Raw genomic sequence first — 26,633 nt, 5'->3', positions numbered from 1 at the left:
TCACATAGGATTATCATAAAACTATGTAAAACTTAAAGTAAATGTCTTAAGGTATTAGTTAGATGTCATGTAACTAGAAAATTTATGGACGTCAATTTCAAAGGAATACATAATGTTAATTATCGTATATATAGCAAGCTTTTCTTTAAAAAAAATTAAAATAAAAGTTACAAGAAAGGAAAAGTATCATCCTTATATGCAAATAATACTTCCGAAAAGCTCGAAAAAATGTTCTATCGTAAAACTCCACTTGCTCATTCAGTAGAGCTGTTGGGTTCTGTTTATGACGTATGAAGATCTCCAAATGTTCTAAAATATCCATCATCGGCCCTTTTTCGGCCTTTTTAAGCCTAGATGTCTACCATTTGTCACCGCTGGAGGCGTTACTTACGCTCAAGTGCTCCTAGCGTGCTGTATAAACCCAGACGTAAAGTAAACTCCTTATAGTCTCCAGCCACACCTTGGTATACGTGACGCTACCAGCAGTCGACCAGTGGGTATAACATTACATTTATGTAATCCACTCTTTTAAGATAGTTATCATTAGTCTTGTCTAAGATATATGTTATAATTTCACAGTATGTCCGCACTGAAGATGGCCCCTGAGATGGGCTGAAACCGGTCGGCACCAAATAAATTATAGACGCGATTAAGACTGTTTTCTTAATACTAAATCTTGATAACCTGTTTAGAAATTTCAAATTATCGTCTTCCAGGAGGAAATCTACGAATATTCCTCAGTTTCCTATGTAGCAACCCTGTAGAGTAAGCGCAGACAATGTTATGGAAACGAAAACTTGCTCATTCACTTATAGGCAGCCATTCTTCGCCAGGTGCAGCTGTGAATCGAATGGGAAGACACCTCGATACACACTGAACAGCAAAGTATTCTCTGCGACTCACTTCAGAGCTGTTCGAAGAGTACTGTTGCAGAGACACTGAAAGAGTAACATCAGAGGCGTCTCGGCCTGCACTGCTACAAACAAATCGGCTGAAGAGAGCACTAACGGACATCGAATAATGTCTGATAATGCCTCTGCTGTTAGGGAATAAATGGTGTTTAAGACGGAGAGATGAATGAAGGTATAGTAATCGAAACGGTAGATTACGCAATAACAATTGTGTTGAGCATATAAGGATGTAAACTCACGCATGGCACGTCTCAGTTGACACAGATAGAAAACAATGCTTCACCTAACAACGTTGAAGGCACACCACAGCTGTCATCTGTCACAAGTAAATCTGTAGTCAGGCAATCCTCAGGTTCCAGTTTTGGGCAAAGATAGTGGAGCACTTACTCGAATGTGCTGGAATCCTGAAAAGACTTTAGTAGAGGGCTGAATGCATTGCTCAGTTCTTATCGATATTTCCTAATGATATAAAAACAAGACTGGCTAGGTTAGAACACAGAAAATAACATCAAACAGTAGTGCAGCACCAGTCATAATGTTGCTTGCGATATACAAGGTATAAGTGAAAAGGCGCCCACACAGGCAGTGAAAATTTTGTGAGCAAATATCGTGCGTATCGAATACAGAATTCCAATAGCTTGCGTTCAGGTTGCGTGGCTGGCACGCAGATTCCTCGCTGGGAAACATGCTGCAAAACATCGATTAATCGACGTATTGCTTACGTCATGCGTGCTCGGCGAGTTATTCGTTCACCTTTTTTAAGCGTTCCACTCTCGCTTCGTCCGGTGCAGATGGTATTCGTTCCCTCGTGGCAAAGTTGGTATCAGCAAAAACGCCGAACCATCCGAACAAGTTTTATATTTCAAAACAGAAACGCGTCCAAAGTCGCTCTTTTCATCAAATGCCATTGAAAAGTTGTTTTGCATCTCGCAGCGTGCGCGATAACGGTGAACTGCAATCGACTGACATACGCCACACATTTGCTCTGATAGTCTAAAATCAATCCAGCTATCGTATCTGTAACGTGGCGCTGTAAGTTTAAAGATTGCTAAAGTAAGCGAAAGTAAGGAAATGAATTTTAGAGATACATTTCCTTTGCTCATGGCACTGAATTCCAATTTAGAAGGACTGTTTGGTGAACATTAGTGGTGCAACTAAGGTCTGGTAGATCTGGTGAGGCAGAGGAAAATGGATGGTGGAAAAGAAGAGACCAGAAAAGACGAAAAAGAAAAAGATGGATTTGAGGCTTAGAGGGGAAGCAAGTGAAGATGAATGAAAGGAAGACTGAGTAGCTTCAGAGCGGCTATACATATAGGGTGTCTTTCCTAAGAGTCGTTGGGTGGATTTCCTCTCGTGTTTCGGCCGATATTTGCAATTTCATTTTCGCAACGTGTAACCGGAGTCAAGCCAAGGAAGTCTGCCCATTACGTCTCCCATGCGATGAGCAGCGCTGAAGGAAAGAGTCGGTTTACTTCCTATTACAAACAAGATTATTTTGAAAGTGGAATTTTACGTTGCTCAGACTTGAAAAAAAAATTAAATAACAATTTTAACTAAAATAACATAACTGGCTTTGATTGAGTTTATAAAGACACATACTCTTTTAGATACTAATATAATCACGGATTTCGGAAGAAGCCATACAATCAATCTTGAAGTGACGATGTAAAACCAATTTATTACGCACGTTACACACTTTTAAAATACTGTACTTGTATTTCGTGTCCTTCCGCAGTGATAGCAGCGACCCATAAAAGTTATCTGTGTCATTCCCGAAGCTGATGGCTAACTTTCCACCAAAGATGAATGTAAGAACGGTATTGGAGAACATCATCTTCATCGCTATAACTCAGGTCAGGAATATCTTACTTCTTCTCACTAGCCTCTAGCCATGCTACAATTCGACCTTCTAGCCTCTGGTGCATAATGACGCTAAAGTATAATGGAACTGCACGATTATTTCTAAGGCGCTGCAGTCATGGACTGCGCGGTTGGTCCCGGCGGAGGTTCTAGTCCTCCCTCGGGCATGGGCATGGGTGTGTGTGTGTGTGTGTGTGTGTGTGTGTGTGTGTGTGTGTGTGTGTTTGTACTTAAGATGATTTGGGTTAAGTGGTGTGGAAGCTTAGGGACTGGTGACCTTAGCAGTTAAGTCCCATAACATTTCACACACATTTGAATATTTTGCACGATTATTTCCTATCATATCAAAGCAACGGAGGCGTGAACCACAGTTGCTGCCAGTCTTTCAGATTTTCATGCACTTCGCAAGTGGATTACACAATTTTGCCATCAACACTATCACTGAAGGGTTAAAGTAAGAAAGTGGAAACACAAATTTGATGAGTCGCGTTGGTACAAATCTTGCTTCAATTTCATCTGTTTAGATTCAGCTACTAAAAGGCTCAAGATTAAAGGATTTCCGTCTAAGAACAACTAATAATTTCATTTTGCCTTTTCAGAGCTCGTAAAGTAACGTTTGAAAAAGAAATCATTTCAGATTTTGTTAGTTTTACTCTGGTACAGAAACATGTTATTACATTTCTGCAATTATAGAGTGACTATCTGTTACAAGTTTATTGAACACTGTTTTCAAAATTCGTTGCTTAGGACATGGCGACCGGTATTATCAAGTAGGATTTCCAGCAGGAAAACTCTCAAAGTTTGTTAGTATCGATTCTGCCCTTGCGGTGAATGCTGTCGGCGTACTTTAGTGGCAAACATTATCACAACGATAATTACAGGTAACAGTGAAGCTTATGTTTTGTTTCTGGGTAAGACAACTCGCAAGTTTGTGGACTAAATGCTCCGGAAGAAGTGCAATAGCCTCATTAATATTTAGACAAGTACAAACATTGTAAGGGGGTTCTGTTTAGTCTAAAGTTGTATTCATATTGTTATTATTATTATTAGTAGTAGTAGTAGCGATTTATGCCTTATTATAGATTTCCATAACGGTCACACCATTTAACTGGCGCAAACGCGATAAGCCAACACTATACCGACGAATAGAAAAGAGGGTGTAGGTGGCTATAAGGCGAGATTTGCAATATCATCTTGTTCTCTTACGGCCCCAGCTTAGTCATTTACTTCGTTAACATTATCAAATTAATCTCTGCAGTAAGGTGACAAAGGAAAAAGAGTTTTGTAAATGTTATGCAAAAATTTTCGACGTTTACTATTCTATCTAAACCTAATCGTTAAACGCAAGCAGTTTCGCAGTTAACAACTCAAGGAAACAAAACTATTTAAAAATTAATTCGCAATATTTTGAAGGAAAACACACAAAATTTAATTCTAGATTCTTAACTGCAAAAAAATAGGGTTTTCTCATATTCAAGGACGATGTTAGCCGAAGTGTGCCGCGCCGCGCATGGACTGTCCTGTAGGTCGTTTTTGTAGGCCGACTTGAGGACGTTTCCCGGCTTCATAGAGCACAAACGTTGGGAACGAACTTGTTCATCTAGACTTTCCGTATAACACTGTGGTACAATGTAAACAGTTATCGTTTACCTCCTCTACGTGTATACACACATTTTGAGTACCGACTAAGGCGACTTGTTCATGATCGCAAGGGAAAAAGATGTCACTTTTCTAAACACTGTACCTCAAAGAATAAGAGTTGTAAAGCCAAGTAATGATTACAGCCTTTTAACAGATTTTTGAGAACAATTTTGTACATGAAACACAGCTTTTGGTCTCACACTTCTTTCTCAACTGTATTTTGTGTAGCAAGTGAAACAAAGGATTTTAATCATTTATGTACAGCGTAGGCACATGTATCTCGAAAACAAAGTAGAAGTTTGATTTTCTTCTCTGGAGGTTCTTTACACAATTGAAATCAGACTTTTAAAAACACGTTTCTGTCATAAATTATGGTTCAAAAATCTTAAGAATAATTGTCAAAACTTTCAGTTATTAACTCAGTTTTTATTTCAAAAAACCTTTAATTTTCAAATTTAAGTCATAAGAGAAGTGAGTGTATCTTATAGTTAAGTGTGTTTGGAGACAGTACACAAAATTTGAACCATCTGTCTTTAACAGTTTCAAACGAATTTGTACCGAAACACTAAAAACTTAAACTTCTGGGAAATGCTAGTTAAAAGCTCTTTCTCTAACCACCTAGCGTAACAAAAATGCATCCCAGGTCCACATTTATCTGGTTTCTTGTGTTTGTCTCGCTCCCTTTTCTTTCCAGACTACTACTTATTCTTGCACCCTTGGTGGCATCCAACAGTAGTTTCTCCGTTTCGAAGAGTCTCCTGAGGTCAAAGGCAATTACGATTTTTCGTATATTCAGTCCACCAGGCAATCCCCTCAGTTCCATAACCTTAAAACGTCACATTGTACCAGCACTGCATACCTATTTCCAAAATATTTAGTCCTACCAGGACAGTTTCTGGTATCCGTGTCCATATAAAGTTGTTAAAACTCTCATTTGAGTTTTGAGACCGACGATGTAATCACTTCTCTAATAATCTTGTGACATTATGACATTAGAAACTAAAATGTCATAAAAAAACAAGTCAGATCAATATTATGATTTTAACAGAACTGTCTGCGTGACATGGCGCAGTAATCACGTTTGCTGACACTTATTAATTCATTTAATTTTGAGGCTTTGCTAGGTGCAATTTCCTCGAAATAAACTCTCTCTTGTTCAGTAAAATAAAGAGAATTGTATTAGATAAAAATTTTAAAAGTTCTACTTTTTGACACTTACTCGTGTCCTATTCCCCTTAAGTAATTCGTGGACTGCCATAGTGATATCTACCCGGCAGTGCCTTACAAAACTCCTTAACCTCTCTGCTATTAACGGTGGTATGAGACATGCACATGTGAGAAGGCTTAGGTTCGCCTCTGGGAAAAAACAGTAAGCTACAGAGGAGATGCAGTTACGTTGGTACTCTGTTTCACCGTGTTCAACCGCAGAAATGTACCACTCATTAAGCGTCTCTTGCACAGGGAAAATGTGACTTTACAAATAGTTGTATGTGCTCGTGTTCAGATGAGCGATTAGGGACAATCTTCACGTGTCAGCATCTCCGAGCGCTGGAGAAAATTACCCTGCTCAGGAGAACCCGAATGCGGGATTTTTCACGCGTCGTAAGGCACGAAGTGGTGGGGGCAGAGCCTGGAAGTGTTACCGCTTGCACAGTCGCACTGGGGGGAAGTAAATCATCGTTTTTATGACTTACAGACTGGATAGCGAACTCCCTTTTACGACCATGTTATTTCCACAAAAATCTCACACCCTTCTGATGACCTATAGAAAGAAAAGAAGAGAGCGTGAGAGAACAATTCACAGCCAATGCTGGCGGAGAATGCGGTTTACGGTGGTCCGAGATATTCAGCAACCACTGACAATGCTATATGTCATACGGAAGTGAGTGATAAGATGTGGGTAATAAAGTTACTCCGCAGTCCATAACCGTACTGATTCGAAGCCACTGTAGTGAATCTGTCTTCAAGGCTAAGTTAATTTAGCCCTCACTTACGTAATTCAAACTTGTTTAAAAAGACCAGCCATTTAACACGCACTGCTAGATGACAGTTCCCTCCGATTTTGTCTGTGGGTGAAGATATCAGCGGTATGCCCCCTTGTTGCTGCTGTTTACTTTCCATTAGACAGTCTTTCCTGTCTCCGAATCCACTGCACTAGCCACGTGTTCGGCCTACCTGTATTTCATTTTTGTTACGCGGGAGAACTCTTCTTGCATTCTGGTCTGTTCTCCGGCCAATTTCTTCGTCCTCCTTTGTCTCGTAACACTTCCTACCACTCACATCTTCAATTATCGCTAACCAACGGTTAATTTGTGATCTATTTTGAAATTAAAATCCTATGCCACACTGCCGTAAGTGAGATTAAACATTATTGATTTCCTTTGTCCGACACACGTGAATTTTGACAGTCCTCTCTAGTTTCCCAAAAGTGCTCATAAAACTTTTAATCGTCTATCTCTTTCTTATTGCGTCCTCTTCTTAGTCGTCTTCTACTGCCATAAATGTAAAAAAGAAAGAGAATAAATACCTCGTTCCAGGATTTTATTGTTAATAAATATAGTTTCCTTTTTGACACGTTTGTTGTTCATTATGTACTCCTATAATAACTAATTTACGGACTTTGTTTTCTACTTGCACAGTTGAGTGTTTCCACTCCTTATTGAAGCTCAGCTGCACTAGTTACGCAACAACTTAAACAAACGAAAGTTCTTCTGAGGCCTTCAGATGACTCGTACTCAATTTTTTATTGTATTTGAGGATTCGAAAATTTCAGATTGGAATGATGAGACTAGTTTTGTTGATAAACCTCCTTGTATGATATTTCTTTCATTTATGCAATTTTGACTATCCTGACGTATGCATCCTCCAGTATACTCACATTAGTTGAGTCACTGATATATCTTACAAACACGAGAAACTTAGAGAGGATTACAGAGGCTGTGTTGGAGAACAAATTGCGGCAGGAACTCACGTCGGGAAACGCTATTAAAAGGCACTACAGGGCGTCGAAGTTACTGTTAAAAAGCTAGGTCAAACCACTGACAGCAAACATAATGTTACTGTTAAAGTGCGCGGTCACACTACTTGTAGCAAATGTAAAAGTTAATATTAAGGCGCTGGGTCACCACACTGACAGCAAACGCAACTTTACGGTTAAAGCGCCACGTTATCCCATTGGCAGCAAACCTAAAGTGATTATTAAAATGCTAGGTCCCTCCACAGGCAACAAAAGTTACTTTAGTTTAACGGTAATGGAAGTAACGGGACTCCCTTCGTTCTGGACGTTAGATAGTGGCTAAAGTGGCCACACCAATCGCACACCGTTACAGAACGCTAACGCAGCAACGACACAAATCTACTTTCGTTTGCTACGAAATGTTTTCCCCCTTCGTTTATTAAGTAAGAAAGACGGAGAAGGCAGGGTTACTGAAAGGCATCATTATGGAATTGTTCGTAAATGTTCGTGAGAGGTGCCATGCAGCGGACGCAGTTTCGATTCCCGACTGGGTCGGACATTTTCTCTGCCCGGGTCTGAGTGTTACGTTGTCCTCATCGTCATCAACAGCCAAGTCCCTCGGCGTGACGTCAACTGAAATGACTTGTAACTCGGCGGCCGAACCTCCCCAGGTGGGGACTCTCAGCCGTAAATGCCATACGATCATTTCATTTCATTTCATGTACGTAAATTTCGGATATACTGTGGTGATGACGTTGCTACACACGCACTTGCCGTGTAATATGCGAACTGACAGAATATGCACTTTGCTTCACATCCATCACTCGGAGCGATTTCTCATTACTGCTCGAATATCGATGTGGGAAATTCAAGACCTATAAACGAAAACAACCTGGGCATGCCACGACAGTACAGCAGATGCTTTATCAGTCACAGTGTGGTAGACAGCAAGAGGCATAAATGAGACATAGGATTTATAAAATAATAATAATCAACAGGGTTCTATCAGAAAAGTGTTAACTACGAGAACTGTGTGTTGTAAAATGTATCGGGCATCTTTTGTTTCTAACTCTCTACGTCGCACGCGCGGAGGCATTATGGCCTGTTCAAGGTGGTGGGACCGTCGGTACTCTCGTTAAGCGTAGCTTTTAACATGGAACGGAATAACAGGTGAAAATTATTTATTCTTGGCGCTGTGTAATGCTAGATCAAAGCTGTGAGACGAAGCTGAGTTGTGGAACATAATTATTAAAATCTCTCGGTTGGCTTTGCCTCATGGCGTGATTAAAACAAAATTCTGACGGAGACGGAAGACTGAATTTTAATACCCTCTTTTGTCCAGCCGATCTTACTCCTTCAGTGCATTTCAATTCCGTGCTCCTTCTTTTGATTCGCAGGTTAAGGAGAGACAATTTAAAATACCGCAAAAGAACCATGCCTTCCAGATACCAGAACAGCTGTTCATTACTACATATCTATACAAATTCTATATGGTGGCCCGTTGCCTAATTAGCTGAGAGTTTTTTAAATAGGTCTTAGATTAATGAATACATCGCAACGAAATTTCACGTTTATTAACGTCACTTTCTAAGAAATTACATAACAGTAAGATTGGTGCTTAAAATAGTTATCATTTGTATTTATGCAGGCGGACAATAGCACAATATTTCTTAATTAATATGTACGAACTCTTTACATTTATATTTCTTCTTCTTTCTTTTTTTGGGTCATCTAAGGACCACCAATTATAATGCAGCTTTCTTTGTTATTCTTTCTTTTTCCTCCAGAATTCTTTCATCTTTTCACCATGTATCCGTTTCCTCTCCTCGGACTTTTTTACCCTGTCTTCTTCTCGCTCTTGCCTTGGAATCCTTCCATTTTTAACACTTTCCTCTTGAAAGTCTTTCTGTTGCATCTTTTTCCCTTATGCTCGTTTTTTTCCAAATCCTTCCTAACTTCTTTCATCCGGGCTATTATTGACATCTTGTCCAAAAAATATTTAAAAATCTGTATGGTTAACCTGTTGCTGTTCATTCTGCATACGTGTCCTCTTTCATAGTGTATCATTTATGTTTTCTATATTGGGATAAACTTCTTCGTAACTTCCATACCTCTGTATGTTTTGGTGGTCCAAGTATTCTTCGAATGATTTTTCTTTCTAGGACTTCAAGTTTGTGTAATTTGTAGTTCAGTACTAAACACTCACTTGCATAAAGACATTCTGGTTTTACTACTGTGTTGTAGCGCTGTATCTTCAAATTTTTAGACAGACACCTTTTGCTGTAGGCATTCCGAGCTATTCCATAAGCTCTCTCCGTTTTATGTACTCTTTCTTCTATAGCGAATTGTTCTAAGCCATTTTCTTGGATAATTTCTCTCAATATTTAAATTTATTTACCCTCTTTATCTGGCCAATATCTGTTGCTAGGGATTCCGGAGCATTTTTTACATTTGTCATAAATTTGGTTTTTTTCTACACATATGCTTAAACCTGCTTTGCTGGCTATTTCTTCTATGAGACCTATTTGTATTCCATCATTTGTTAGGTTTTCAGAACGAATGACAAAATCATCCGCAAATGATAAACAGTGAATATCAATACCTTTGCCGGCCGCGGTGGTCTCGCGGTTCTAGGCGCGCAGTCTGGAACCGTGTGACTGCTACGGTCGCAGGTTCGAATCCTGCCTCGGGCATGGATGTGTGTGATGTCCTTAGGTTAGTTAGGTTTAAGTAGTTCTAAGTTCTAGGGGACTAATGACCACAGCAGTTGAGTCCCATAGTGCTCAGAGCCATTTTGAACCAATACCTTTGTTTGTAGTTGCCAGTCTGATTAGTGATAGCTTCTCTTCTTTTAGGTTTTGTTTCCATTCTCTTATTATTTTCTCTAGCACACAGTTAAAGAGGAGTGGAGAAAGGCCTTCACCTTGCCTTACACCTGTTTCTACGTTGAATGCCTCCTATATTTCACCCTGAAACTTTACTTTTGACTTATTGTCTGTGAGCGTTTCATAAATAATGTTTGCTAATTTGAATTTCATGACAAATTCTCTGATCACTTTATCTATATCAACCGAGTCACATACCTTTTTATAATCTATAATTGTTACAACTATATTTTTGGAGTTTGTAAGTCTGTGAAAAATTATGGACTTCAGGTTGAAAATCTGTTCTGAGCAAAATCTTCCCTTTTTAAATCCACTTTGATATTCTCCCAATTGGCTATCAAGTGTTGCTTCTACCTTGTTTTATAGTATTGTCGAAAATATTTTACAACCCACTGGCAACAAAGATATACCTCTGTAGTTATTTACATTTTGCTCATCACCTTTCTTGTGCAAGGGATGGATAAGAGCCACTTTCCAGTCTGCTGGTATCTTTTCAGTTTCCCATATTTCTTCAAACATTAGCCGAAGGTTAGTTATAATTTTTGGTTGAAACCATTTAATAAGTTCAGCTGTAATTGAGTCTTCTCCGCTGGCTTTCTTGGTTTTCAGGGTACTTACGGCTTTTTTTTTCAATTTCTTCAGGTGTTGGTGGTGAATCTGCTTCTGTATTTTCATGGAGATCTGAAAATGCCAGCTTATATTTTGGTTCTTCACAGTTCAATAATTTTCAAAGTACTTTCTTATAATTTTTTAATTCTGGCTGTTGCTTAGGCCTACTTTACCATTTTCATCTGTGAAGCAAATACTTTGATCTTGGTGGCCCTTTAGATGACTTTTAAACATCTGATAGGAATTTCGGGAGTTACTTTTTACAAAGTTGTTTTGTATGTCAAGATGTTGTGATTTCACAAAAGATCTTTTAGCACTCTTTATTATTCTTGCTACTTCTTTCCTTTGCATTCTAAATGCATCAAGAGGTTCAGGCTCCCCAGAAAATTCCTATTTCTTCCACTGTTTTGTTCTTTCTGTAACTGCTTCTTCAGATATTTCATTCCACCAGACTTTCTGCTTTATTTTTGTTGTTCCAAAAGTATTTTTCGCCGCCCTGTTGATTACTTTCGATATTTCTTCCCATTTCCCTAATGTACTTTCTTTAATTTCTTCGTGAAAATTTTTTATTACCTATTTGGTGATGTTGAACCTGTCTGTATTACGTTTTATTAATTTTTGATGTCTCTTTTGGTTTTTTTGGGGAGAAGCTTCAGTTTAGTCTTAGTTAGGTAATGATCAGAACCAAATTCCCGGGTTCTTGCTACTTTTACATTCATGATTTCTTTAAAACTGCATTTAGAAATAGCCACTCGATCTAACTAGAACTCCTCTAGCATTGTATTCGTAGAGATCCATGTTTTTCCCTTTCTTGGTACTTTTTTGAAGAAGGTTGACATTACGTTCAACTGAAATGTTCTACAAAGACTGATTAATCTTGAGCCAATTATGTTTGTTCTTTTATGGACTGGATAATATCCTACTATTTTTCGAAACGATTTTTCCCTCCATCTTTGCACATTAAAATCCCCCATTAGTATAACAACATTTCATTTTGGAATTTTTGATATTTCTTCTTCTAGAAGTTCCCAGAATGCTTCTACTTTACTTTCATTTTTCTTACTGTCGTTATTGATTGGAGCATGTCAGCAACCGGTAGCTGAGTGGTCAGCGCGACAGAATGTGAATCCTAAGGGTTCGAGTCCGATTCCCGGCTGGGTCGGAGATTTTCTCCGCTCAGGGACTGGGTGTTCTGTTGTCTTTTTCACCATCATCATCTCATCCCCATCGACGCGCAGGTCCCCGAAGTGGCATCATTTCGAAATACTAGCACCCGGCGAACGGTCTACTCGACGGGATGTCCTAGCCACAAGACATTTAAATTGATTGGAGCACGCCAATTAATAAAGGTATACTGTTTATTTTTGCATTTAACTGTGAGAAGAGATAGTATTTCTGAACTTGATTTTAATTCTGTAATGTTATCTACTAAACTTCTATGAACATAGAAAGCGGAACCAAGTATTGGCGTGCGTTTCATGATTTTTATTGCTGGTTTACCCATAAAAATTCTGTGGTTTTTGTTTTCTGCAACATTTCCATCCAAAAATCTTGTTTCTTGGACTGATAAAATTTGTATTTCATGCTTATCTAAGAGACTGTAAAGTTCTTTTTGTTTACCAATTTTTAGTAATGAGTTTACACTACCGATGCCTGTAAAGAATTTCCTTTTGAACTTTAGTTTGGAATGATACCATCCTTAATGCAGATGTTGGGACTCCCAAGAACCCTGGGTCCCGGTGCGTTGCATAAAGCAATGGTGGGTTCCTCTTTCAAGTTATCACATGGAGAGGCGCTTTCATCTAGCGGACTTTCCATTCTGCAATTAAAATTGTACATGGTAGGAAATAAATTCCAAATTAAGAGCGGATTGTTAGTGTAAAATGATTATTTTTCATGGTTTTCTCCATTAGGTTCTTCCCCTCTCTCTGCCGTTAGGAGTTTGGATTCCTCTTCTGCCTTTGAGACAGTTGACCGGGCTTCGCTTGTAACCCTAGACAGGGGCGCTCACAGGGTGTACCATCCAGAGCCAGATAGACCCAGGTTTTTTTACGAGGTATTACTCCTCCCTCTTCTCCTTCCTCATCGCTTGCAAGATGTGGCCTCGGGCTTGGGACCGGCTGTGGCAGACTTTATTTTTATGTAGCTTATATTTCTGTTAATTTCATATTTGACAATTTGTTGCTTATGTATTTTCTGAAGTACCATGTGATCTCTAGGACTCCACTTCATGCCGTAAGAATTTCTGTCGTGCAGTTTGTTCATAGTACTAAGTTACTCATTGAGTATACGAACTGTCTTATTCACTGTCTATGATCACAGATTTAAATATGACGGAAAGCACTCCGGCTTAGAGCCGGTTGGCAGGACTGAGACAGAACAACGTTGAGACAAGTGGCATATTCATCATTTTCTGAAGACTTCGGCAGAATGTTGAATAGGATATTTGTCTAAACGTTGCGGTAGCTTAGCACTGCCACCAACTGGAAACCCGAAGATAAGTAACTTCCTCCGATACGCTTTAGGTACCCTCCACTGCGTGTGCTGTCAGCTGCCGTCTTGGAGTGGTTACTGCGCATTTACGCTGAACATGGGCAGTGGTAACATCTATGTGACGGAACAGTGTATATGTCTCATATTCTTTCATTATTTCTCATGTTGTTGTTGTTGTTGTTGTTGTTGTGGTTTTCAGTCCTGAGACTGGTTTGATGCAGCTCTCCATGCTACTCTATCCTGTGCAAGCTGCTTCATCTCCCAGTACATACTGCAACCTGCATCCTTCTGATTCTGCTTAGTTAATTCATCTCTTGGCCTCCCTCTACGATTTTTACCCTCCACGCTGCCCTCCAATACTAAATTTGTGATCCTTTGATGACTCAGATCCCTTCTGCTGGTCAAGTTGTGCCACAAACTCCTCTTCTCCCCAATCCTATTCAGTACCTCCTCATTAGTTATGTGATCTACCCATCTAATCTTTAGCATTCCTCTGTAGCACCACATTTCGAAAGCTTCTATTCTCTTCTTGTCCAAACTAGTTATCGTCCATGCTTCACTTCCATACATGGCTACACTCCATACATATACTTTCAGTAACGACCCTGACACTCAAATCTATACTCGATGTTAACAAATTTCTCTTCTTCAGAAACGCTTTCCTTGCCATTGCCAGCCTACATTTTATATCCTCTCTACTTCGACCGTCATCAGTTATTTTGCTCCTCAAATAGCAAAACTATTTTTCTCCTCAAATAGCAAAACTCCTTTACTACTTTAAGTGTCTCATTTTCTAACCTAATTCCCTCAGCATCACCTTACTTAATTCTACTACATTCCATTATCCTCGTTTTGTTTTTGTTGATGTTCATCTTACATCCTCCTTTCAAGACACTGTCCACTCCGTCCAACTGATTCCAAGTCCTTTGCTGTCTCTGACATAATTACAACGTCATCGGTGAACCTCAAAGTTTTTATTACTTCTCCATAGATTTTAGTACCTACTACGAATTTTTCTTTTGTTTCCAATACTGTTTGCTCAATATACAGATTGAACAACATCGGGGAGAGGGTACAACCCTGTCACACTCCCTTCCTAACCCCACTGCTTCCCTTTCATGCCCCTCGACTCTTGTAACTGCCATCTGGTTTCTGTACAAATTGTAAATAGCCTTTCGCTCCCTGTGTTTTACCCTGGCCACCTTCCGCATTTGAAAGAGATTATTCCAGTCAACATTGTCAAAAGCTTTCTCTAAGTCTACAAATGCTAGAAACGTAGGTTTGCCTTTCCTTAATCTAGCTTCTAAAGTCAGTCTAAGGTCAGTATTGCATCACGTGTTCCCATATTTCTACGGAATCCAAACTGATCTTCCACAAGGTCGGCTTCTATCAGTTTTTCCATTCGTCTGTAAAGAATTCGCGTTAGTATTTTGCAGCTGTGACTTTTTAAACTGATAGTTCGGTAATTTTCGCATCTGTCAACACCTGCTTTCTTTGGCATTAGCATTATTATATTCTTCTTGAAGTCTGAGGGTATTTCGCCTGTCTCATACATTTTGCTCACCAAATGGTAGAGTTTTGTCAGGACTGGCTCTCCCGAGGCTGTCAGTAGTTCTGATGGAATGTTGTCTACTCCCTGGGCCTTGTTTCGACTTAGGCCTTTCAGCGCTCTATCAAACTCTTCATGCAGTACCATATCTCCCATTTCATCTTCATCTACATCCTCTTCTATTTCTATAACATGGCCCTCAAGTACATCGCCCCTGTATAGACCCTCTATGTATTCCTTCCAACTTTCTGCTTTCCCCTCTTTGCTTAGAACTGGGTTCCCATCTGAGCTCTTGATGTTCATACAAATCGTTCTGATTTCTTCAAAGGTCTCTTTAATTTTCCTGTAGGCAGTATCTATCTTACCCCTAGTGAGATAAGCCTCTACATCCTTACATTTGTCCTCTAGCCATCCCTGCTTAGCCATTTTGCACTTCCTGTCGATCTCATTTTTGATACGTATGTATTCCTTTTTGCCTGCTTCATTTACTGCATTTTTATATTTTCTCCTTTCATCTGTTAAATTCAATATTTCTTCTGTTACCCAAGGATTTCTACTAGACCTCGTCTTTTTACCTACTTGATCCTCTGCTGCCTTCACTACTTCATCCCTCAAAACTACCCATTCTTCTTCTACTGTATTTCTTTCGCCCATTCTTGTCAATTGTTCCCTTATGCTTTCCCTGAAACTCTGTACAACCTCTGGTTCTTTCAGTTTATCCAGGTCCCATCTCCTTAAATTCCCACCTTTTTGCAGTGTCTTCAGTTTTAATCTAAAGTTCATAACCAATAGATTGTGGTCAGATTCCACATCTGCCCCTGGAAATGTCTTACAATTTAAAACCTAGTTCCTAAATCTGTGTCTTACCATTATATAATCTATCTGATACCTTTTAGTAGCTCCAGGCTTCTTCCATGTATACAGCTTCCTTTTATGAATCTTGAACCAAGTGTTAGCTATGATTAAGTTGTGCTCTGTTCAAAAGTCCACCAAGCTGCTTCCTCTTTCATTTCTTAATCCCAATCCATATTCACCTACTACATATCCTTCTCTCCCTTTTCCTACTATCGAATTCCAGTCACCCATGACTATTAAATTTTCGTCTCCCTTCACTATCTGAATAATTTCTTTTATTTCATCATACATTTCTTCAATTTCTTCGTCATCTGCAGAGCTAGTTGGCATATAGACTTGTACTACTGCCGTAGGCGTGAGCTTCGTGTCTATCTTGGCCACAACAATGCGTTCGCTGTGCTGTTTGTAGTAGCTTACCCGCATTCTTATCGTTTTATTCATTATTAAACCTTCTCATGTGTTATCCCTATTTGATTTTCTATTTATAACCCTGTATTCACCTGACCAAATGTCTTGTTCCTCCTGTTACCGAACTTCACTAATTCCTACCATATCAAACTTTAACCTATCCATTTCCCTTTTTAATTTTTCTAACCTACCTGTCCGATTAAGAGATTCCACGCTCCGATCCGTAGAACGCCAGTTTTCTTTCTCCTGATAACGACGTCTTCCTGAGTAGTCCCCCCCACGGAGACCCGAATGGGGGACTATTTTACCTCCGGAATATTTTACCCAAGAGGACACCATCATCATTTATCGATACAGTAAAGCTGCATACCCTCGGGAAGAACTACGGCCGTAGTTTCCCCTTGCTTTCAGGCGTTCGCAGTACCAGCAAAGCAAGGCCGTTTGGTTAGTGTTATAAGGCCAGATCAGTCAATCATCCAGACTGTTGCCCCTGCAACTACTGAAAAGGCTGCTGCCCCTCTTTAGTAACAATACGTTTGTCTGGCCTCCGTTGTGGTTGCACCTACGGTACGACTATCTGTATCGCTGAGGCACGCAAGCCTCCCCACCAACGGCAAGGTCTATGGTTCATGGGGGGTATTTCTCATACATTTGCAATATTTATAACATTAATATCATACCAAAAATCTGAATATGTTATGTAATATATACGGAATTATTGAAACAAAACAAAGTGAAGAAGATAAGTAAATAACATTCCATCACAACTTCAGGCTCACAAGTAAGGCTGCCGGAAGAAAAAAAAAAGAGAAAATGCTCGTTGTGGGGAACAAATGCGTTGATTCCGAAACCGACAGCAAGAAATAGTTCTGTCGTCTCTCCGGTGCTCATGACACGCTGGAAAAACGCAAGCAGGATATGAAAAATTGAACCTCGAGATAAAAGCGGTTGTCAGGGCAGAGGCCCTTCATCGTGACGCACGGGACACTTGCACAAAACGCCTGTGGAAAGAGAAATGGGTGGTGGTGGCGGGAGGCGGGAGGCGGGGGTAGGTACGTAGAGATAGAAGGCAAACAACACGGAGCGAGTTACGGGCTGTGGACTCCGTAAATCACAGGCCGTTCCTGTGAGTGTCAGAGGCGAGATGAGTCTCACATCTGGCCGCTACAGAAATGTCGGCCCTAGCGACGGCAGCAACCTGTGTCGAACAGGCTCCCGAGAACGTATGCCGAATAATATCCAGTGATCGGCAGTCTGATTCGAGACAGGTGTCTTGATGGAGCAAGTGGTGCTTTATCACGTCAAACGTAATCAAAATTTGATTGAAAAGGCAATTACCAGACGTGTTTTACTTTTCGGATGCAAAGCACAGACAACGAACGCGTAGAAGAATCAACATGTTTGGCGGTTGAGGCTATCGTTTGATGTGAAAGATACCGTGAGCAGCTAAATGTGACATTTACTAGAGTTAATCCTTCTAGATGTTCCTTGGTTATATTGTGCGAAATGCGACACTATCATCGTTTTAGGATGTCTCGTGTCTTAATAATTCTTTCTAGTACTTTTACTTTACTGGGCAGCAATTAAGAGTTTTACCTATACGGTTAACAGTTCTAGCTTACATCTACTGTCAGCTTCAGGTTTCTTGACAAGAGAAATAAGACTAACCCAATTAAAAGCATGTAATATACAGGGTGAAAAGTATTTAAACCTACAAACTCTGGAAGCTTGTAGGCGCCATCAACACAAATACACTCCTGAAAATTGAAATAAGAACACCGTGAATTCATTGCCCCAGGAAGGGGAAACTTTATTGACACATTCCTGGGGTCAGATACATCACATGATCACACTGACAGAACCACAGGCACATAGACACACGCAACACAGCATGCACAATGTCGGCACTAGTACAGTGTATCTCCATCTTTCGCAGCAATGCAGGCTGCTATTCTCCCATGGAGACGATCGTAGAGATGCTGGATGTAGTCCTGTGGAACGGCTTGCCATGCCATTTCCACCTGGCGCCTCAGTTGGACCAGCGTTCGTGCTGGACGTGCAGACCGCGTGAGACGACGCTTCATCCAGTCCCAAACATGCTCAATGGGGGACAGATCCGGAGATCTTGCTGGCCAGGGTAGTTGACTTACACCTTCTAGAGCACGTTGGGTGGCACGGGATACATGCGGACGTGCATTGTCCTGTTGGAACAGCAAGTTCCCTTGCCGGTCTAGGAATGGTAGAACGATGGGATCGATGACGGTTTGGATGTACCGTGCACTATTCAGTGTCCCCTCGACGATCACCAGAGGTGTACGGCCAGTGTAGGAGATCGCTCCCCACACCATAATGCTGGGTGTTGGTCCTGTGTGCCTCGGTCGTATGCAGTCCTGATTGTGGCGCTCACCTGCACGGCGCCAAACACGCATACGACCATCATTGGCACCAAGGCAGAAACGACTCTCATCGCTGAAGACGACACGTCTCCATTCGTCCCTCCATTCACGCCTGTCGCGACACCACTCGAGGCGGGCTGCACGATGTTGGGGCGTGAGCGGAAGACGGCCTAACGGTGTGCGGGACCGTAGCCCAGCTTCATGGAGACGGTTGCGAATGGTCCTCGCCGATACCCCAGGAGCAACAGTGTCCCTAATTTACTGGGAAGTAGCGGTGCGGTCCCCTACGGCACTGCGTAGGATCCTACGGTCTTGGCGTGCATCCTTGCGTCGCTGCGGTCCGGTCCCAGGTCGACGGGCAGGTGCACCTTCCGCCGACCACTGGCGACAACATCGATGTACTGTGGAGACCTCACGCCCCACGTGTTGTGCAATTCGGTGGTCCGTCCACCCGGCCTGCCGCATGCCCACTATACGCCCTCGCTCAAAGTCCGTCAACTGCACATACGGTTCACGTCCACGCTGTCGCGGCATGCTACCAGTGTTAAAGACTGCGATGGAGCTCCGAATGCCACGGCAAACTGGCTGACACTGACGGCGGCGGTGCACAAATGCTGCGCAGCTAGCGCCATTCGACGGCCAACACCGCGGTTCCTGGTGTGTCCGCTGTGCCGTGCGTGTGATCATTGCTTGTACAGCCCTCTCGCAGTGTCCGGAGCAAGTATGGTGGGTCTGACACACCGGTGTCAATGTGTTCTTTTTTCCATTTCCAGGAGTGTATTTTTCCCTAATGTCGTTTATTCCTGTGAGGAATATTTAATCTGGTGGAGGGAGGTTTCTCTGGTGGCAAATTAACTAAACCAACAAACACTTTTCCATTGTTTTATGACCAAGAGGCAAGACATTAACACAAACCAATTTCAGTTACAGTAGATTTTCAAAAATGCCTCCATTGACATGTAAACACAGATTAAACTGTTGGATCATGTTCTGTTTGACATGGGCAAGAACCCCAGGAGTATTCTGAATTGTTCCTGCTGCTGGTGGTATCCGCGCAACCAGATCCTCTTCTGATGCAACAGGAGTTGGATAAGCAAGGTTGGGCATCTCGACCCACGAAAAAGTCCAGAGGGGACATATCTGAGGATCAAGCAGGCCGTTGTACAGGACCACCTCTGCCAGTTCACGTTTCTGGGAACCGTCGGTCCAGGAATCGACGCACACGACGACTGAAATTTACCGGCGCCTCGCCATGTTGGAACAATTTGCGTTGTCGTGTAGGGAGCGGGACGCCTACCAGCAATTCTGGCAATGCTCTGGCGAGAAAATGGTAATATTATCTGCCATTTAATGGCCTAGGTAGCAGATGCGCCTCAATTAAACAGTCCTCAACAATACCGACCTGCACATTAATGAAGAACCGCACTTGATGAGCGCTAGTAACCGTGGCATGTGGGTTATCCTCACTCCAAACATGCGAACTGTGCATGTCGAAGACTGCATCATGCCCGAACGTTGCTTCATCGGTAAATAACACAGAGGATGGAAATGTGGGATACATTTCACACTGTTCCAGGTACCACCGCGAAAACTGTGCTCTGGGTGGCCAATCAACTGGTTCGAAGTTATGGACACGCTGCAAGTGAAATGGACGTAAAAATTGCCCTCGAAGGACTGTTCTTACATTCGTCTGATTCGTCCCCATGTTACGTGAAATTGCATGATTGTTGATTGATGGATCCTGCTCCACAAGCTGCAAGACAGCTTTCTCAAATTGCAGCGTTCTTGCGTGCGACGGCGTCACGGTCCAGGTACTCTGCTATGTGACCCGGTCTCACGCAGATGTTGGTACACAGCAGCAAAGGTTGTATGATGCGGGATACGGCGATTAGTATATTGTTGTTGATACACCCACTGTGCACCTCTCCCGCTGTGGTGCACTACGTAGTATGCACCAACCGTATCAGTGTACTCACTCTAGTTGTATCGCTCCATTAGTAAACACAGACAATGCACTGCTACACTGGTGGACAGCAGTTGCCTACAACTGAAGAGCGTAATACGCCCTCTAACAACTGAAGAGCGTAATATGGCCTACACCGGTTTAATTCATCCTCATAGGAAAAAAACGATATTAGGGAAAAATTTTTGTTTTGATGTCACCTACAACCTCCCAGAGTTCGTCGGTTTAAATACTTTTTACCCCGTAATTATACACGGTACAGTCACATTAATGTGGCCTCTGCCTAAGTTTCACATCAATGTGGAATGACCACTCAGAGACGGCAGGTGGCAATACCGGCAGTGGATGGTATGCAAAGCAAGTCGAGGAGACGCGGCAAACAATGCAGTAGTTAAAATTTCTTAGACTTACGCGATGATTCGTTGTCTCGTGCAATCGGATGTACCGCTTGTGGTCACATCTTCCCAACATGATATATCGTAGTCAAAACTCAGTGTCTTCATCAGGTGTTTCCTGAGACTGGTAGCTTTGCTGAACGGGTCCCATATTTATGCCTGGGAAGTGACTTGTGTTCACTATGCCGTCCGCACCTGCTGTGGGTACTTTTCGCAGTGGTATCTGTCTCAAGGCGCTTCCTCTTCCGTCTGTCTTCTGCGGTGGCAGCCATCCCATGACGTTCCCCGAGGCGCATTCCTAGAACTATCCTGATGCTATATATTTTCCTTATGTTGTTATCCACCTTTCCCTCGTGACTGTGTCCTCCACCTGGCGTTCTGAAATCGGTACGCGCCTACGAGGTGCGCTTCCTGCGGCATCAGGCTGCTGTTGGAGTTGCATGTCTTGCCTGCGCTGGCTGCAGCAATGTGCTGTGACGGTAGCTACGGTATGGAGTTTCGTGTTATGTCTGCTCCCACGTTGTCCGGTGCCTGATGTATCAGGTGATTGTTGTTGTTCCGTGTCTTGTCGATGACCAATGTGGCTGTTTCCCAAGGAGATAGTTGCCGCCTTCTGCTCCGTATGAGTCCTGATCCTGTTAACTGTGTTTTTCTGTAGTTTCTGTAGTAGTTCCAAAGCCAAATCTCACACGCCGTACTAAGCCGGTATCCTACTTCCCGGTTGATTAAGTTCCCCAGTATCTTGATTTCAATAGACTTTTTGATGAAACTGTCCCACAATGTGAGGGCTCGAATCAGCATCCTGGTTTCATCGTACTTAATGGTGTGTTCAAGTTCCAGGTAATGTTCTGCTTTCATTGATTTAGTGGCCTGTATTCCCCTCGTATGTCTTCGGTGTTCTTCACCAATTTTCTGATGGTTTCTTTCATAGAAAAAAAAAAAAACAAATTCGCAATGTATGTGGTACCTACCAGGTTTTCTCAACCCCAGATCGTGCTTGACATTTCCGAAGAGCACCCTGATCTTGCTGCACAGAAGAACGCACTTTTAATTTTGCGTTTCTTCGAGAGTCTGCTGATCTCAGCAGAGATAGGTCCTGCAAACGGTAGAAGGGTTACTTTCCTGGTCTCATCTTCTTATTCCTTTTCCATTGTATCGGGTCGTCTGGAGGGGTACAAAGATTCGCTCGGCTATTCCCGACGGAAGTTCTAGTCCTCCCTCGAGCATGGGTGTGTGTGTTTGTCCTTAGGGTAATTTAGGTTAAATAGTGTGTAAGCTTAGGGACTGATGACCTTAGCAGTTAAGTCCTATAAGATTTCACACACTTTTTTTTTGAATGATTTGCTGATGTCCCTGACTGCAAAACCATTGTCTGTGAACAATCATTGTAGATGTTCTGACTCTGTTGTCAACCTGTGTGGGTCAGGAAGTGCCTTGGCTCTGTGTACAAGTTTCCAGAGCACTTCGTTCTTCTGTGCTGCGTGATGGCAGATGTCGACTTGTAGATACAAGTCGGTGTGTGTTGGTTTTCCATGCACATTGTGGCCGAATGTGCCATCTGCTTACTCTTCACCAGGACATCCACGAACGGGAGTTGGTCGTCATTCTCTAGTTTCATGGAAGCAAAATGTTGAGCTGTCTCGAGTTCAGTGGTCCAAGAAATCATCCACTCTTTTCTGGCTGTGTGGCCAGATGACGAAAGTGGTATCTACATATCTGAAGAAACACGTCGGCTGGTAGGCAGCTGTAGTAAGTGCCCCATCTTCGAATCTCTATACAAACTGATTTGCCACTACCGGAGATAAGGGGCTACCCATCACCGATCCCTCATTCTCCTCATAGAATTACCCTCCACATAGGAAGTAAATCGATGTTAAAAATGGACGAAAAGATCCAGCATAGCTCCGTCAAGTCCTCAATTCAGTCTTCTTACAGATGGTCACGTTAATGCGAGTGGACAGTGTGGGAGGCATTGGTTAAAAGTATCACATAAACTGTTGCAACATAAGAAGCCACCTAACACAAAGGCCCGTGCTTTGATATATTCTTAGCGTAACGTGTTGGAAGAGACAGTATGACGTATAGAGGAACGTTGTCTGATACGGTCGTGCAGATTTTTCGTAAATTTAGCATCAAAGTTGCATTTAAAGCATCTGAAAAAAAGGCGCGAGTAACGACGTACTAATGAAATGTAGTGCGAAGATACACAGATACTGTTCGCAGCCTATGACGTGTTAAAGTGAAGCGGAGCTGTGTCAAATTTTGTATTTTCGAAGAAAGCGGTACATCGATGTTACGTTCAAATTTTGTATCTCATGCACGAGGAAGCAAAAGTTCGATTCTCTTATTTCAACGAAGTACTTCAGACTTGTCGTAATCCATCAAAAAGACTTCATATACATTCGTCGTGAAGGTCGAATGTAACAGCAAGGTCACATATCGCAAAAACAGTGTGTGGAACGAAACGATAAACAACGTATATTGCTACGAACTTTTTTCTTTTCTATTTCCTTCCCTACTCATGGCAGGCTGCTGAAGAAATATTGTTCTTCCAGCCAAGTACTCCAGTAGGATCAGGACAGGGAAGAGATGTTCCCAGTCAGGAATATCTGGGAGGGGATTTCCAGTTCTTACGTTCGCCTGGTCTCCACAAAATCTTGCTCGGATCCGGGGACCGGAATTTTTTGTATTTGCAGTCTTACAATCTATGCTGGCCAGTGAGTTAATATCCTTGTTACTGCTGATAGCAACGGAGTTACAAAACAGTGAGGAGAAAATTTACTGAATCCAAAGTTGACAGAATCACATACAGCGGCTGTCTGTGAAAAACAGTACGTAGACCAGACTGGATGTGCAATCGAAACGCGTCATACACTCACGCGCCAAAGAAACACGATATATGATACTTGTTACTTACTGGAATTAAGGAAAACTTAGAAGGAAGAACACTCCAATTTAACTTTCTTTTCACGTAACCCGTTTATTCAACAATATATAAACTGTGTTTTGCAGATAATCGAAGCATTTAATCATAAAATTTTCTTTAACAAAATGAACACATTTGCAAAATTCCTTTGACCTTAAACCTGAACTTGACTTAGCTTTTAATATTTGCGAAAGAAATCTGAAGTGCTGTATTGCAAAACTGCAAACAAATTGACAATGATTACAAGACGGCTGGACATGAAGCCTGCCAGTTATTACATACCCTTCTCCAACACATGAAACTATATAAGCACCATTGATGACAAGAGTGATTCATTTACTCAAAACAGATGACTTAACCTTTAATTTACAAGCTGTAAGTCGAAAGGTTCGGGGTTAAGATGAGCACCTGTGCTTAAAGTTTAAACACATTACCAAACAATATGGCAATGATACGGCTTACTTCAAAGCAACCAACCTCTTAATTTCAATCGGCAACCAAGGTGCGACTGGATCCCAACCCGTCACTTTTTAGAATTTTATTTTCATTAGAGATCTGTTGACAGTTGGCTGTTAATATTTTCAAAGTTATATTGTCAGTTATTAAGACCGCTCTGAAGGAACGTCTTAAAACATTACTTGTGAACACTTATTACAAGAGAACTCACTCAGCGGAACTACAAGATCCAGCCAAAATACATCAATAATGACCTGATCTTTCAAACACAGACTCTAACAGCTTAGTACAACAGGTTGTTCAGATTATTGCTAATAGCTGAGAATTGCAATTACAATCAAAGAATAGAGCCGATTAACAGCCAAATCCACGCACAAGGTCCCTCTTTTGTTCAACGGCAACCTGTGCGTTAGTACAATTGTTGTTGCTGTATTTACGACCAAGAGCTGATTAATTACAACATTAATCATCGGGTACAAACCAGAAAGGAAAGGCAATGTAATAGCAGGACCAATTTTCAAACGACAATTTGCGTCTTATTACAATACTACTGCTTATATTTACGACCAAGAGGGTCGGGTACAAACGAGAAAATAATAAGGAGGGCAGGTAGACAATGAAACAAATCATCTCGGGGATTACAGAGTGTTACTCTCTTTTATCAGCAAGCAGTTCCATGGATCCACGGTGCGTCGCAGCAGTTACTGAGTGGTGCCTATGGAAGCCAGGTAGAAGAGGCCAGCCAGGCCACGAGTGGTCGTCCAGCACGAATGTTGCCAACCAACCGACGAGATGTCGGCCTGCTGCTTGTAGCCGACGCTGAGACCGGTGAATTACTCCGGTGTCTTCTCTCTACGCAGGCCCTCCTTGCACACCGCGTGGCTTCTGCCACTCGGACCTCGTGACCAGCTCTTGTTGCGACGCGGGAATCCCCAAACTTCGTGCCTCCCTGCTGGCGAGCAGACCCCGTATATATATGCCCTTTTCGCCATTGCCTGTTCAGCAGATCATTTAATTCTTCTTCACTTTCACTCGAGCTACCAATGTCATCATGGAATCGTATCTCTGATATTCTTTCACCCTTAATTTTAATTCCACTCCTGAACCTTTTTTTCATCTCCATCTATGCTTCCTCGATGTACAGGTTGAACAGTAGGGGCGAAAGGCTACATCCTAGTCTTACACCCTTTTTAATAGGAGCACTTAGTTCTTGGTCGTCCTCTCTTGTTATTCCCTCTTGACTGTTGTACATATTGTATGTGACCCGTCTCTCCCTATAGCTTAACCCTACTTTTTTTCAGGATTTTGAAAATCTTCCACCATTTTACATTGTCGAACGCTTTTTCCAGTTCGACATACCGTATGAACGTGTCTTGATTTTTCTATAGTTATGCTTACATTATTAACCGCAATGTCAGAATTGCCTCTCTCGTGCCTTTACTTTTCCTAAAGTCAAACTGATCGTCACCTAGCGCATTCTCAACTTTCTTTTCCGTTCTTCTGTATATTATTCTTGTAAGCAGCCTCGATGCAAGAGCTGTTAAGCTGATTGTGCGATAATTCTCGCACTTGTCAGCTCTTGCCGTCTTCGGAATTGTGTGGATGATGCTTTTCCGAAAGTCAGATGGTATGACGCCCAACTCATATATTCTACACACCAACGTGAATAGTCGCTGTGTTGCCACTTCCCCTAATGATTTTAGAAATTCTGATGGAATGTTATCTATCCCTTCTGCCTTATTTGACCGTAAGTCCTCCAAAGCTCTTTTAAATTCCAATACTGGATCCCCTATCTCTTCTAAATCGATTCCTGTTTCTTCTTCTATCACATCAGACAAATCTTCCCCCTCACAGAGGCTTTCAATGTATTCTTTCCATCTATCTGCTCTCTCCTCTGCATTGAACAGTGGAATTCCAGTTGCACTCTTAATGTTACCACCGTTGCTTTTAATGTCACCAAAGGTTGTTTTGCCTTTCCTGTATGCTGAGTCTGTCCTTCCGACAATCATATCTTTTTCGATGTCTTCACATTTTTCCTGCAGCCATTTCGTATTAGCTTCCCTGCACTTCCTATTTATTTCATTCCTCAGCGACTTGTATTTCTGTATTCCTGATTTTCCCGGAACATGTTTGTACTTCCTCCTCTCATCAAGCAACTGAAGTAATTCTTCTGTTACCCATGGTTTCTTCGCAGCTACCTTCTTTGTACCTATGTTTTCCTTCCCAACTTCTGTGATGGCCCCTTTTAGAGATGTCCATTTCTCTTCAACTGTGCTGCCTACTGCGCTATTCCTTATTGCTGTATCTATAGCGTTAGAGAACTTCAAACG

This window comes from Schistocerca gregaria, chromosome 4 (assembly GCF_023897955.1).
Source record: "Schistocerca gregaria isolate iqSchGreg1 chromosome 4, iqSchGreg1.2, whole genome shotgun sequence".
Taxonomy (NCBI): Eukaryota; Metazoa; Arthropoda; class Insecta; order Orthoptera; family Acrididae; genus Schistocerca; species Schistocerca gregaria.
This window is presented reverse-complemented; position numbering follows the sequence as displayed.